Source organism: Hypanus sabinus, chromosome 30 (assembly GCF_030144855.1).
Source record: "Hypanus sabinus isolate sHypSab1 chromosome 30, sHypSab1.hap1, whole genome shotgun sequence".
NCBI classification, from domain to species: domain Eukaryota; kingdom Metazoa; phylum Chordata; class Chondrichthyes; order Myliobatiformes; family Dasyatidae; genus Hypanus; species Hypanus sabinus.
This window is the reverse complement of record NC_082735.1, coordinates 38170639-38186489: the sequence shown is the minus strand read 5'-3', so window position 1 is coordinate 38186489 and position 15851 is coordinate 38170639. Positions and strand designations below refer to the sequence as shown.

At 44.2% G+C, this 15851-nt stretch overlaps 2 long non-coding RNA genes across 2 annotated transcripts in view; one reads left to right on the top strand and one right to left on the bottom strand.

Moving 5' to 3' along the window:
* The window catches only part of LOC132383589 (uncharacterized), a 42104-nt gene that overhangs the window by 6352 nt on the left and 19901 nt on the right, over nucleotides 1-15851 (bottom strand). Inside the window, exon 2 of the long non-coding RNA XR_009508734.1 lies at nucleotides 11772-11875. This is a non-coding gene — a long non-coding RNA (uncharacterized LOC132383589). The remainder of the gene's footprint in view (nucleotides 1-11771; nucleotides 11876-15851) is intronic.
* Nucleotides 1-15851, top strand: part of LOC132383588 (uncharacterized) — a 44403-nt gene that overhangs the window by 9949 nt on the left and 18603 nt on the right. The window lies entirely within an intron of this gene.

Sequence of the window (15851 nt, the reverse complement as noted above, 5' to 3'; positions counted from 1 at the left end):
AAGAAATTTCTCTGTCCTGAATGACAGGCTGTGTATTTTGAGACTGTAACTCTTGATTCTTGATAGCTTTGCCTAGGGAAGTATCAACAGAACTTTTACCCTGTCAAGTCTTACAAAAAATTCTGCCTTTCATTGTTGTTTACCAAATCCTTGCCTAACCTGAATGTAGACCCAATGAATTCACTACCCCCAGGCTCCTTTTTCCCTCCGGCCCTCTTTCTCTTTCATTTCCTGCGTGGATTTTCTTCAGCTGAAAAGCAGTGACGCTGACTACACTGCAGAAAGTTTGTGCAAACCTTGATTGAGCACATTTCTGTTTTGTCACATCTCCCTCCCCCTCCCCCTCCATCTCCCCCCTCCAACACCAAACCATACATCCACTCTTTCCTTTCAGGATTTATTTTTCCCATCCCCTGTTTGCATTCACCCAGGGCTAGTTTCTTTCACTCTGACATGTGCTATTTTTATTCTTACAATTAAAGAAAGTAATTGGCTGGACCTTCCAAATAAAACCCAATGTGTTACTGAAACAGTTTTCCCTGTAAGGTATTATGAAACCAAGCAGGTCAGGAAATTACATGTCATTCACATGAAAGGGGAGAATCTTTGCCACAAACTCAATATTTTCATGGCCTAGGAGGAGGTATTTTTAACATAAAATTACACATCCGTTTGCTTCCATCCTGTTTTCAGAATTAGGTAGCTGCGTGCATTCCCTGAGTTACAGCAGCATGTACAGGAGTATCATGTGACTTACTGTCTGCCAAATGACTTAAAACAAATTCATAAATTCCAAAATTGTGTAACAAAATTTGTGTTTATCACACAACGGTGCTTTCTGACGAAGAATACAACAAAGATATCTAACAATAAAGTGTGCTGGGTGACAGTAAGGATAAGGGATTTAAAGAGAATTTGAAGAAGACAGTTTTCACCCAGAGGGTATTTGAAATTCTGAACATACAGACTGAGTGGGGGTGGGGAGGGGTTGGTCAGTACATTCACCCTGGGCCCAGCACTTGAGTGCAATTATGAAGAAAGTACGGCAGCTGTTCTGCTTCCTTCGGAGTTTGTGAAGGCTTGGTAAGTCATCTAAAACTTTGCCAAACTTCCATAGGTTTGTAGTCTGGTTGCATCACTGCCTGGTATGGAAACATCATTACTCTTGATTGGAAAATTCTACACAAAGTAATGGATATGGCACAATCCATGCTGGGTAAAGCTGTCCCCACCACTGAGGACACCAACACAAAATGTTGTCACAGGAAAGCAGCATCCATCATCAGGGACACCCACCACCCAGGCCATGCTCTCTTCTCTCTGCCACCATCAGGAAGAAGATACAGGAGCTTGAGGACTCACACCACCAGGTTCAGAAACAGTTACCACCCCTCAACCATCAGGCTCTTGATAGTTAACTCCAGAGGGTTATAACTTTGCTTGCCCCATCATTGAAATGTTCCAACGACTGATGGACTCACTTTCAATGTCTCTTCATCTAATGCTCTCAATATTTATTGCTTGCTTGCTTGCGTGTTTATTTATTTATTTATCTATCTATCTATCTATCTATCTATCTATCTATCTATCTATCATTGTTTCTTCTTTTTGTATTTGCACAGTTTGTTCTCTTTTGCATGCAGGTTGAATGCCCAAGTGATCTTTCATTGATTCTATTATAATTATTATTCTCTTATGGATTTATTGAGTATGTTCACAAGAAAATGAATCTCAGGGTTGTAACTGGTGGCATATATGTAATTCGATAATAAACTTACTTTGAACTTTAAACTTTAATGAAGGCAGAGACTCTCCTAATATTTCAGAGGTATCTCACTTACGTTCACGGCAGCAACAAAGGCCGTCCATTTCTATCTGCAGAGGAGGGGTCTTCATTGCTCTTTCCGTAACAATTGTTTTTTGACCATTCAGGGCCGTTAGCCCTGAGCTGAGCACCTGTACACGGAGGACCGGTGGACCACCTTTAGCTTGGCCTGTACCCTTTGACCTATTATCCATGGGTGAACCTGCCAAGAACCAAAGCACAAGGTTCTGACTCCAGCCAACATAGGTCTCTGGGTCACTGAGGCACGCAAGTCTCCAGACCCTACAGCAAGATTGTGGTCCCCTTGGAGGTCAGAAGCATCTGGATTAGCACAAAATGCAATCTTCCCAAATTGTCACAGTCAACGTAGCAAGGTGTTCTTCAAAGTTCTAAGTACATTTAGTATCCAAATATGTAAATTATATGCAGCCTTGGGATTCATCTCCTTACAGGCAACCACAAAACAAAGAAATCCAATAGAACACATCGAAAAAGACCATCAAACACCTAATGTGTGGACAAAAAAGAAGAAATCAAGAGAACAGAAAGAGAATTGTATTTGCAGCGGACAGGAGGGCACTACAACCGGTAATTAAAACTGCCCAACAAATCACCAGAACCAACCTACCTGCCATCAAGGAAATATATACAGAAAGGTGCTGGAAAAAAGGCTTGCAAAATCATGAAGGATCCCACCCATCCTGCTCATAGACTGTTTGTCCCTCTCCCATCAGGGAGGAGGCTACGTAGCATTCACACCAGGACCACCAGACAGTTACTTTCCCCAAGCAGTAAGTATGATTAACATCTCCACCCATTAACACACACCACTACCCCCAGTACCACGACATACACATCACCTAGCGTCGTTTTATCTACAACCAATGTCTATGTACCTTGCATTATGTATGTGTATTATGTCTTATAGGATTGCTTTTATATTTATATTTAATATGTTTTTTTTGTTTTTCCTTGGTGTTTTTTTAAAATGCTGCACCAGATCCAAACTAATAATCATTTTGTTCTCCTTTACTCGGATGTACTGACAACAAGCAATCCTGAAGCTGGTCTCACTTCGAACTGCTTTTCACTTCATTGCTAATTAGGTGTTGCTATGAGAAACCAAATGTGCCGGAGCAATACACACTTGTAAATGGGATTAGTAGAATGCTCTTTGTTTCAACTCTCCTGGAATTCCCTTCCTCATCTGTTTATTATTAAAGCAGTACTGCTCCCTGTTTTCAGCCCAAAGTGGGAAACTTAATTCAGTTTTCACCCTTGCTCCATCTTCAGCTAGTGTAGTTCTGACTTCACAGTCTGGTAGTGTAGCAGATAGAGCAACACTTTAAGTGTGCCAGCTTAAAAATTGGGGTTCAATTTCCTCCCACATTCCAAAGACGTATAGTTAGGCTCAGTGAGTTGTGGACATGGCATCAGGGTCAGGTTTAATATCAGTGGTATATATCATGAAATTTGTTGTTTTGTGGCAGCAGTACTTTACAATACATAATAATAGAGGAAAAAACGTGTGAATCACAGTAAGTAATATATGTATTATGTGTATGTGTGTGTGTGTGTATATATATATATATATATATATATATATATATATATATATATATACATTTATACGTTAAATACACAGCGCAAAAATAGAAATACAAAAAATAGTGAGGTAGTATTCATGGGTTCAACGTCCATTCATAAATCTGATGGCAGAGGGGAAGAATCCAGTTTCTGAATCATTGATTGTGTGCCTTCAGGCTTCTGCACCTCCTTCCTGATGGTAGCAATGAAAAGAGGGCATAACAGGGGTGAGAGAGATCTCTAATGATGGATGCCACCTTGTTGAGGCATCGCTCCTTGAGGGTGACCTGGATACTATGGAGGCTGGTGCCCATGATGGAGCTAATTGAGTTTACAGCTCTCTGCAGCTTACTTCGATCCTGTGTTGTAGCCCCCCCCCACCCCCCATACCAGATGGTGACACAGCCTCAATGATCCATGGTACGTCTGTAGAAATTTGCGAGTGTCCAGTGATCCCCTGCTTAATAATATTGGTCTTTGGCATAAAAAAAGGTTGGGCACCCCTGATCCTTTCCACATTCCCCATTGTTGCCTTTCAGATGTTGTTGTTTAGGATATTCGTGTTAGTTATTTATTTATTTACTTGTTGGGACACAGCGTGGAACAGGCCCTTCTGGCCCTTTGAGCTGTACCGACCAGCAATCCTTGCCTAATTATGGGACAATTTACAAAGACTAATTAACCTAGCGACCGGTATTTCTTCAAAACTGGAGCACCTGGCGGAAACCCACACGATGACAGGGAGACGTACAAATTCCTCTCAGGCAGCAGTGGGAATTGAACCCAGGTCACCTATACTGTAAAGCATTGTGCTAATCACTACACTACCGTGCTAAAGCTGACGCTGATGGCAAATCATGCTCCGCCCAGGTTAGGCATAAATATCCTTACCCTGCATTTTATGTTCGTCAAACATCTATGCCAGACTATACTCTGTTACTCACAAACAAGGGCCTTTCGGCAAATTTTCTCAAAAATGAAAGTGAGCAAATAGCTAATTTGATTTGGTCGTGCCTGGAGACAGGGCTTTATGTTTTGGCCTTGGCAGGGTCACCAAGGTGAAACAGGTCAAAGCACAGAGGTCAAACTAAGTGTGATCCACCTGTCCTCCAGGTTCGGGGGTTCAGCTCAGGGCTAACAACCCTGATTGGTCAAATAAAACTGCTATGGAAACAGCAATAAAGAATCCTTCTCCATCTGAGTGTGACAGTAATGAAAACCAAGTCGAAGCTACTTGCACAATGAAGGAAGCCCTGAACACCACCAAGATCAAAACCAAAATTGGTCAAGAACAGACAGAGATAGAGGACCTTCACTGCTTCTCTAAATGCCAGCGGCGTAAAGGACAGTAGGTAAGTGTAGACCAGTAGGGTGGAGGGTCAGGACAAGAGAACCCTCTGCTTGTTCCACTTTAGAGGGTCGGGGTAAGAGCAGATATAGAGGGGATAGATTTTTTAAGACTGCCAAAAAGCCATGAATGTTAAAAGAAAAGTAGGACAACTTAATGTTGTAATGTGGAAAGACTTGCCATCAGAGTAGATGCAAAGAAGACAGAACTAAGAGAATGCACTGGGATCCTCATGGAAAGGAGGCAGTATAGGTCGAAGGAAAGTATCGGCCATGGACCATGCGAGAAGGAGAGGGGGGTGGAAATTAGTTGAAAAGTTTCAGTGAAGGAAGTTGACCAATGGAAAAGGCGCCTGAAAAGGAAATGAAACATGGAATTCTCCACGCACACAGACAAGAATCAGACATTGGCCCCATGCAAGTTCCTATAGCTTCATCACTAACTTGTTGAAAGTTAATAGCGAAAGAAGAAGTTATTCAAAGTTAGAGGGGAGTGAGTGGTCCTGGTAGGGAACTGATTAGGCCCTGTTCAAGGAAAAAATCAAGAGCCTTCAGATCTTCCTGGTGTGGGACGTCCGTGTGAAGATGAGCTGGATGGCACGTGGAAACTGGAAACTGTCAAAGTGGCACTGGAATTGGTATTGGTTTAACTCTGTCACATGCGCCAAAAAACTGTGAAAAGTTTGTCTTGCATACTGTTCATAGAGATCAAATCATTACACAGTGTACTGACATAGAATAAGGTAAAACAATAACAGCAGAATAAAGTGTAAGAATACAGGTACAGGGAAAATTCAGAGCAGGTAGATGATAGGTATTGTGGATATACTTCATCACAGCCATTTCCTCTTTCCTCTGTGACTTAAAACACACTTGTCTTCTGCATTCCATTGCTAATTAAAATTCCAACTGCATGGCAACGAAGGCCATGTGTGCGGCAGCATTTCCGTTACTCCTACAGCCGTGCACCCTAAAGGGAACAGTGGTTAGAAAATCCATTAGAGCATTGCAGGGCAAGGTGGATTAGTGGATGTAATCCATTTGGACTTTAGTATGTCTATGGACTGTGAGAGGAAACCGGAGCACCCAGAGGAAACGGACTGCGAGAGGACACCGGAGCACCCAGAGGAAACAGACCACGAGAGGACACCGGAGCACCCAGAGGAAACGGACTGCGAGAGGAAACTGGAGCACCCAGAGGAAACGGACTGCGAGAGGACACCGGAGCACCCAGAGGAAACGGACCGCGAGAGGACACCGGAGCACCCAGAGGAAACGGACTGCGAGAGGACACCGGAGCACCCAGAGGAAACGGACTGCGAGAGGAAACTGGAGCACCCAGAGGAAACGGACTGCGAGAGGAAACTGGAGCACCCAGAGGAAACGGACCGCGAGAGGACACCGGAGCACCCAGAGGAAACGGACCGCGAGAGGACACCGGAGCACCCAGAGGAAACGGACCGCGAGAGGACACCGGAGCACCAGAGGAAACGGACTGCAAGAGGACACCGGAGCACCCAGAGGAAACGGACCGTGAGAGGACACCGGAGCACCCAGAGGAAACGGACCGCGAGAGGACACCGGAGCACCCAGAGGAAACGGACCGCGAGAGGACACCGGAGCACCCAGAGGAAACGGACCGCGAGAGGACACCGGAGCACCCAGAGGAAACGGACCGGGAGAGGACACCGGAGCACCCAGAGGAAACGGACTGCGAGAGGTCACCGGAGCACCCAGAGGAAACGGACTGCGAGAGGACACCGGAGCACCCAGAGGAAACGGACTGCGAGAGGACACCGGAGCACCCAGAGGAAACGGACTGCGAGAGGACACCGGAGCACCCAGAGGAAACGGACTGTGAGAGGAAACCGGAGCACCCAGAGGAAACGGACTGCGAGAGGACACCGGAGCACCCAGAGGAAACGGACTGCGAGAGGACACCGGAGCACCCAGAGGAAACCCATTCATTCCACGGGGAGGACATACAGACTCCTTACAGACAACGTCAGAATTGAACTCTGAGCTCCAATACCTCAAGCTGTAACGGCATTGTGCTAGATGCTAAGCTGCCAGGGCACTTCAGCCCATTTCTTTTTCCAATCATTTAAATTTAAGCCCCATGTTCTCAATCCTTCCAGTGATGAAAACTGTTTCCCATCATTCATGTTGTCTGGAGCCTTCATAATTTTGAACATCTGTATCAAATCATTTTCCAACCTGCTCTGCTCCAAGGAGAACAATTACAAAGTCCTGTACTTAATACTTCATACGGAGAGCAGTTTGAGCCAATCAGTCAATAGAAGCAGAACACAGGGAAGTTCAAATGTGCTTGTTTAACACTCATTAGTGCTTACTGGTCACGAATGAGGCCTTAACCTACTGCTACCCTCACAGATTGGTGGAAGGGTGGAGGGATGTCTCTACCTAAGGAGGTGTAAGGTACTCCTTCCCTCCTCCAGCCTGCGGGTCACCCTTGGGCAAAGTGTAGCAGCTGCTTAGCCTCCTAATCACATGAATCCGTGGGAGCAGGTGATGGATGGTCGTATGAGTAGCCAGTGCACATCACAAGTCCTGGTTATGCAGCCACCGACACCAGGCAGACAATCTCTGAAGCGTTTTGATAATGGCTGGGGTCACCCGTCTTGTAAAGACACTGCCCAGAAGAAGGCAATGGCAAACCACTTCTGTAGAAAAATTTGCCAAGAGCAATCATGGTCAAAGAGCATGATTGCCCATGTGATATGACTCAATACATAATGATGTTGTCACATGACACAGCACACAACCCTCACAGAACTGAGTCCAACTACAGTAACCTATCACATTCATCAACACAGCAATACCTGGAGCCAAGACAGAATTTACTCTCTGTAACATTCACGGTCAGCTATTGGAGATAATACCTAACAGTATTCAACTGTGAAAGGGCTTCAGACAGCTTTGCTCTTCATAGCGCATCAATATGCTGATCCTCATACAAGATGATAAGAAGCATAGATCAAGTGGAGAGCCAGAGACTTTTTCTCAGGGCAGAATTAGGTGATTGGAGGAATGTATAGGGGATGCCAGAGGTAAGATTTTACACAGACAGTGACGAGTGCGAGGGTTGGTGCCTGAGTGGCATTTGAGAAACTCTTGGATAGGAACATGAATAATAGAAAAATGGAGGGATGTGTAGGAGGGAAGGGTTAGAATAATCTTAAAGTAGGCTAAAAGGTCAGCACAACATAATGGGCCAAAAGGCCCGTACAGTGCTGTAATGTTCTCTGACAACACACACATTGCAGAGGAACTCAGCAGCTCAGGCAGCATCTGTAAAGCTTTTGAAGTTTGCAGACGACACCACCGTCATCGGACTCATCCAGAACAGTGATGAGTCTGCATATCGACAGCAGGTGGACCAACTGGCGCTCTGGTGCAGTCGGAACAATCTGGAGCTGAACACGCTCAAGACAAAGGAGATGATAGTGGATTTCAGGAGACATCCCCCCGTTATGTCCCCCCTCACAGTCCTCAGCAGCCCTGTGTCCACCGTGGAGAACTTCAGGTTCCTGGGAACCACCATCTCTCAGGATCTGAAGTAGAAGCAGAACATCAGCTCCATCCTGAAGAAGGCCCAGCAGCGGATGTACTTCCTGCGGCTCTTGAGGAAATATGGTCTGCCTCAGGAATTGCTGCTGCAGTTCTACACTGCAGTCATTGAGTCTGTCCTGTGCACCTCCATCACTGTGTGGTTTGGAGCCGCCACCAAGCAGGATAGAACCAGACTACAGCGCACAGTGAGGACTGCCAAGCGCATCATTGGAGCCTCCCTGCCCTCTATTGTGGACCTGTACTCTTCCAGGTTGAAGAAGAGGGTGGGGAACACCATAAAGGACTCCTTCCATCCTGTGCATGGACTGTTTGAACTGCTTCCGTCTGGTAGGCGCTTCAGATCCCTCCAGACTAAGACTAATAGGCACTGGAGAAGTTTTTTCCCTACTGCGGTCACTTTGCTGAACAGTTAACTGCCGGTTAACTGTTGGCTAACTATTACTTGGATTGCACTATTTGTATGTATAATCTATATTTTCATTTATATTTATCATTATTATTGTTATGAGCAGAGAGACAACATCTGCCGGAAGTAAATTCCTTGTATGTGCACAGGTACTTGGCGATTAAAGTCTGATTCTGATTCTGATTCTGAAAAACCATTGATATTTTAGGCCAAGGCCCTTCTTCACCCGTTATGAAGGGCTTAAGCCTGAAACGTCGACTTTATTCCTTTCCATAGATGCTGCCTGGCCTGCTGAGCTCCTCCAGCAACGTATGTATTGCTTTGGATTTCCAGCCTCTGCGGAATCTCTAATGTCTGTGTGATGTTCTATGTTCTTTGTTCTAAGTTTAAATTGAATGCAGTTTCTGAAGCAACTATTAAAGCAACATTAAATGTATTTATAAAAAACAATGTTCACCAGTCCTAGGGAAAAGGTGGGGGAGTAGTGATCCCTGGTACTTCCAAGACCAACAATGGCAAGGTGAGCTAATTCCGCACCTCCTATGATCATTTTAAGAGTTTCACCTCGATCATTATTTCTGGATGCAGGAATTATTACAGGAATATGCTGCTCCTGTGAAATAGGGTAAAATTAACCTTTTCCCCTAACATGTACAGCTCTATGATGGAAGTTAAAATGATTAAATATTTTACTTAGTTATTCATACATATTTTGATAACATGTACTTTGAACTTTGAAATTTATTCCCTATTAAAGTTGTCTTTGTGCTCAGTAAAATCTTTAAGAAAGAGCTGAAATAATCTTTGGACCAAAGCTCCTCCAAATTTTGTTAATTTACAAATAAAAGTTACAGTTGAAATTATGTCATCATCCAGTTCCTCGGGATTGTGGACGACTTTCTTCTACTGTAATCCTGTGGTTTCCGAGATGGCTGAATAGACGTGCAGACACTGTTAAAAGGGAGAACATGAGCAGCTGGTGAATGGATAGAGAAGTAGTTCTCCCCTTCCTCTGGTTAGTTCCTGTTTAAGATGGAGCTAGTGAAGCACAGCCACAGCTTGCTGGTAGCAAAAACAAATTAACTATTTTATTAAATCACACTTTTTCTCAAACATGAACACTGCAATCAATAGCCTATAACTTCTCTTTTGGAGTTGAGTTTTTGAACTGCCTGTACAACCTGGCATTTTTGTGTTGTGAACTGCAGTCTTGAAGGTGCAGGCTAATTGTGGCATGACGTATACCAGCCAAATCGAGGTGGTGGGTGGGACCTGGGTTCAAAAGTAGGCAATGAGCCAGTGTTTGGTTGCTGGAGCAAGCTCAAAGGCAATCTGAAGATGGATAACTGAGGCGAGGCAGTGGAGCCTGGATCCAAGAGCGAGGAACAAGCCAAGGTTTGGCCGATTGAAGTGCCAGGCCGAATCGAGACAGATGGTCCCGGGCCTGAGATCATTTTGAAGTGGCAGTGCCTATGTCCGACAGTGAGAAATGACTCACTGCTTGGACGGGCCAGATTAAAAAGGTCAGGGTGTTGGGGCTGGAGGGGCAGAACAGGTGGGTGTTCAACTTGCTGCTCACGTGGTTTACTCGTTTCTGTGCTAAACCAGCTTTGTAGCTGTGGATCCACTCCTGAGAACTTCAGTTCTGAACGTTATTTGTTTATTTCAATTATTTGCACGATTTGCTTCTTTTGGGTGTTTGACGGTCTCCTTTTCCTTTTAGTGAGTTCTATTGCATTTCTTTGTTTCATGACTGGCTGGAAGGAGACAAATCTCAAGGTTGTATAATGTATACATACTTTGATAATAAATGTACTTTGTATACCGAGTTTTTGTACATTCTGTGTGAATGAACTTGAAATTCTTGCTCTCTTCTCGATGCTATCATTAAGTAGGAGGTACAGGAGCCTTAGGTTCCACACCATTAGGTTCAGGGACTGTTATTAACCCTACAACCATCAGGGTCCTGGACTGGTGTGGATCAGAAGGGCCTATTCCACACAGTGTCTCTAAATAAATAAATAACAGTGAGAGGTACTTTTTAGTAATGGGTAACCATGATCACTGTGTGAGACAGTAGAATTAATTATTTGTTTCAAAAGGAAATTGGATAGATATGTAATCTAGGAAAAGATTGGGCCTACAGGGAAGGAACAGTAGGGAAGAATTGAATGGATTGGTCTTGCAGTGACTGTTGAAGAATCCTTCCACCTACTGTTAATTATTCTATGGTTCTGTCTAAGAATCAGTACCTTTAAAAGGGTAGCGGCGAGCAAAGGTGAAATATATAATTAACAGCAACAGTCAGTGGGCGATTTTGAGCATCCAGAGGATCACAAACTTCATGCACTGTATAATTTTGATCATGAAACAGAAACAAACGGTTTTTTTCAAAGCTCCTGTAAAAGAATTCTTCTTTCCATTTGAGATGGGATTATCACATAGCTGACTCAAACAGAATTCCTATTGACCAACTACAATCGCTCACGCTGTGTCAAAAGTCCTGATTCAAATGTACCAGTTTGTCAGCACTGAAATATGTCACTGGCAGAGCCTCAAGTTCATGTGGGTCTCACAGGGAGATGAGCCCACAGCAACAGTTCATTAACAGCCAATGGGCAAGGCTGGGGCCTGGCAGGCATTTGCTCCTGTCACACTGATTTGCTGTGGATCAAGTGCTCTTACGTTTCGTTCGCTTAGGTCTCGGACAACTTCTTATGCTTCTGTTGCAATTACTGAGGTAAAAAGTCATTGTTTACACAACATCTTTCACACATTCAGAATATCTGACAGTACTTTACCATCCTGTCAAGTGCGGCCTCTGTTGTTAAATGTACGACAAACATCAGTACGGCCAGTATCATAATTATAATCAGGTTTAATACCACCGCATATGTTGTGAAATTTGTTTCTATGCAGTAGCAGTACAATCTAATACAATAATAGAGAAAACCCTGTGAATTACAGTAAATATATTTAATAGTTAACTTAAATAAGTAGTGCAACCCTAACCTTAATGCAGTAGTTGATTGTCCATTCAGGAATCAGATGGCAAAGGGGAATAAGCTGTTCCTGAAATGCTGAGTGTGTGCCTCCTCCCTGTTCTGTTTCAGTGACTGGGGGAAAAGTGTTAATCGGGATGTGACACAGAAACGCTATCCCTACTAAACAATGTGAAGTTCAGGTTTAATTGTCATTCAGCACACACATGCTTACCACTAAACGATACAATGTTCCTCAGTGACCATGGTGCAAAACACAGTACATACTGTCACACACAGCACAAAGTTACCATCTAGCACATACAGTCACAAAATAATATTAGCACAAGTCCTTGAGTGGCATGAGCTTAAGACTGATGGTGCCTGAGATGTTGTCCTGGAGCCAAGGGATCTTGGCAAGTATATTGTCAAGCGATCTTTTGTATACAAGCACAAGACCAATGTAGAGAAGGCCTCATTGGGAGCACCGGACACAATAGACGACCCCAGCAGATTGTTGCCTCACCTGGAAGGACTGCTTGGCGTCCTGAATGTAGATGAGGGAGGAGGTGAGTGGGCAGGCGTAGCAATTAGGCCGCTTGCAGGGATAAGTGCCGGGAAGGAGATGAGTGGGAAGGGAAGAATGGACAAAGGAATCACAGAGGGTGCGATCCCTGTGAAAAGTGAGGGGGGGGGGTAATAATACATTTGGTGGGAGGATCCATTTGGAGATGGTGGAGGTTGCAGAGAATGATGTGTTGGATAGAACACAGGACAGAACATCAGAGCACAGTACAGGCCATTCGGCCTACAATGTTGTGCCGATCATTTAAGCTATTCTAAGATCAATCTAACCCTTCCTTCCCACATAGCCCTCTATTTTCTATCATCCTTCTGCCTATGTAAGAGCCTTAATGCATCTGCTCTGCCACCAGCTGTGGCAACATATTCCAGTCACCTACTGCTTTGTGTGTTAAAAACCTGCCTCTGGAACCCCCTTATATTTTCCTCCAGACGCTTCAAAGTTATACTCCTTGTGTTAGCCATTTCCACAGAGGGCAGAGTGGAGATCGTCTCTACCAAAGGAGGTGTAAGGTGCTCCTCACTACCACGAACCTGCAGGTCACCCTCGGGCAAGGTGTAGCACCTGCTTAGCCCACCTGAGCAGGGTCACGTGAAACCATGGGAGCAGGTGGTGGTTGTATGAGCAACCGGTGCCTGTCACAAGTCCTGGTTATGTGACCAATGACACCGGGCAGACAATCATTGAAAAATATTGATAATGGCTGGAGTCTGCTTTCTTGGAAAGACACTGCCCGGAAGAATCACTTCTGTAGAAAAATTTGCCAAGAACTGTCATGGTCATGTGGTTCCCCACATCATATGACATGGCACATAATGATGATGATGACTAAATCTCCCTGCTGCTTCTTCTATTAAAAGAAGCCATTGTCTCTTCCATCTTTCCAAATAGACATAACCTCTCAGCTCTAGCATCACCTTTGTGTAGAAAATATTCACACTTCCTGTAAAGGCTCTATGTTCCTCCTATAATCTGGAACTGCAGTAGTTGCCAAATCAAGTTTTTGTGGAAGTTTAGCATCATATCGTGCCAATGTAAACATGTAGATTTCACATATGGAAGAAAGCCATTTAAGTTGTCAGTAACTCAAGCCAGGAATCTCCCTGCTGAATGTTTGCAGTCTGCAAGTTCATGTACAAACAGATACTTGGGTTGTATGAGTGACATTTGGAATGAACTTTGCTTTCTATTTGCATAAATACCTGAGAGAATATAACATGGAACGAAGATCATATCTCATTGTTATGAGAAATTCTGTAAATCTAGACCAACACACACAAAATACTGGAACAACTCAGTAGGTCAAGTAGCATCCATGGAAATGAATAAACAGTTGATGTTTCGGGCTGAGACCCTTCTTCAGAGTGGAAAGGAAGAGAGAAGATGCCAGAATAAAAAGCTGGGGGAGGGGAAGGAGGATTGCTAGATGGTGATAGGTGAAGCCAGGTGGGTGGGAAAGGTAAAGAGCTGGAGAGGAAGGAATCAAATAGGAGAGGAGAGTGGATTATAGGAGAAAGGGAAGGAGGAGGGAGACAGGAGGAGGTGATTGGTGGGGAGAAGAGGTCAGAGGTCAGGATGGAGAACAGAAGAAGTGGAGAGGGGGAGGGATATTTTACTGGAAGGGGAGATCTTATATTTATGCCATCAGGTTGGAGGCTACCCAGATGGAATATAAGGTGTTGCTGTTCTACCCTGAGGGAGGGCTCATTGTTGAACAAGAGGGGGCCATGGAACAACATGTTGGAACAGGAATAGGAATTGGAATTAAAATGGTTGGCTACCGACATGTTCAGCTTGTGGCGGATGGAGCAGAGGTGCTTGATGAAGTGGTCTCCCAATTGATGATGCAGAGGAGGCTGCATTGGGAGCGCCCAACACAATAGACAACCAAAGAGATTCGCAGGTGAAGTGTTGCCTCACCTGGAAGGACTCTGTGGCTCTGAATGGAGGTAAGGGAGGAGGTGAATGGGTAGGTGTAGCATTTCAGCCACTTGCAGGGATAAGTGTCGAGAGAGAGATTAGTGGGAAGGAATGAATGGATAAGGGAATCACAGGGAGAGAGATCTCTGTTGAAAGCAGGGGAAGGAGGTAAAGATATGTTTAGTGGTAGGATCCCTTTGGAGATGACAGAAGTTACAGAGAATGATGTGTTGGATGGGGAGGCTCATGGGGTGGTAGGTAAGAACGAAAGGAGCTCTATCACTGTTAAGATGGCAAGAAGATGGGGGGGTGGGGATGTTCGGGAAATGGAGGAGATGTGAGTGAGGGCAGCTTCACTGGTGGAGGAAGGGAAACCTTGTTCTTTGAAGAAGAAGGAAACTTTTGATGTCCTGGAATGGAAAACTGTATCCTGGGAACAGATGAGGCAAAGACAAAGGAACTGAGAAAAGGGAATAACGTTTTTACAGGAGATAGGGTGGGAAGAGGTATAGTGAAAGTAATCTTGGGAATCAGTAAGTTTATAAAGATGTCAGTCGACAGCTTGTCTCCAGAAATGGAGACAGAGAGATCGAGAAAGGGGAGGGAGGTGTCAGAGATGGACCAGGACCAAGTGAATTTAAGGGCAGGGTGGAAGTTGGAGGCAAAGTTAATGAAATTAATTAGCTCAGCATGAGTGCATGAAGCAGCACCGATACAGTCGTCAATGTAGCAGAGGAAGAGTTGGGGAGCATTAACAGAGAAGGCTTGGAACATGGACTGTTCTATGTAGCCAATGAAAGGCCAGGCATAGCTGGGGCAGACATGGGTACCCATGGCTACCCCTTGAGTCTGGAGAAAACAGAAGGAGATGAAGGAAAACCTGTTGAGGGTGAGGGCCAGATCTACCAGACAGAGACACATTTCATTGTGTTTTAATGATTTACTATTGTAAAAAACTTATCCCATCTCTCCACTCAGTCTTCTATTATCTTAAACCAGACCTCCGGTTTCTGCCTTGTACCATCAGCCAGTTACTTCATTTCTGCCCTTTTGAACTCTTCATTACTTAACCGCCATTGTCTTATTTCCTTATATACTCTTTGCAGGTGAACAGTTCCCTGCTTCTCCAACCCTCCACACAACTCTCTTTAGATACTAAGGGCCTAATGACTTCACATTGTCTTCAACCTTAAACAATAACTGAGCTTCACTCCACTGTTGGATTCTGGTGTTTTTAATCCAAGGTTCTTTTAGAAGTCAGGAAAGAGGCACAAAACTTGTTGCTTCATGATAGTTTTATTAAGAGTTGATAGAACAAAGGAAAGAGTAACAGAATAATGTACTAGATGAAGAGAGAGAGAAAAGCTAAGACCAAATTGGTGCTGCTATGTGTTTAGATATTTTATACCCATGGATAAAGAAAAAAATCAATTCACACCATAGATCAGAATTAACCAATTATTCAATTCAAAGTTAAGCAACAAGAAAGCACTCTTTCGATGCAGAACAAAGAAACTTCCGGAGCTTTCCAGAGTTATACATTGAGCCACTAGAGGCATGCTAAACTGATGCACATGCATATAAGAACTACTTAAAATACAAGCAGAT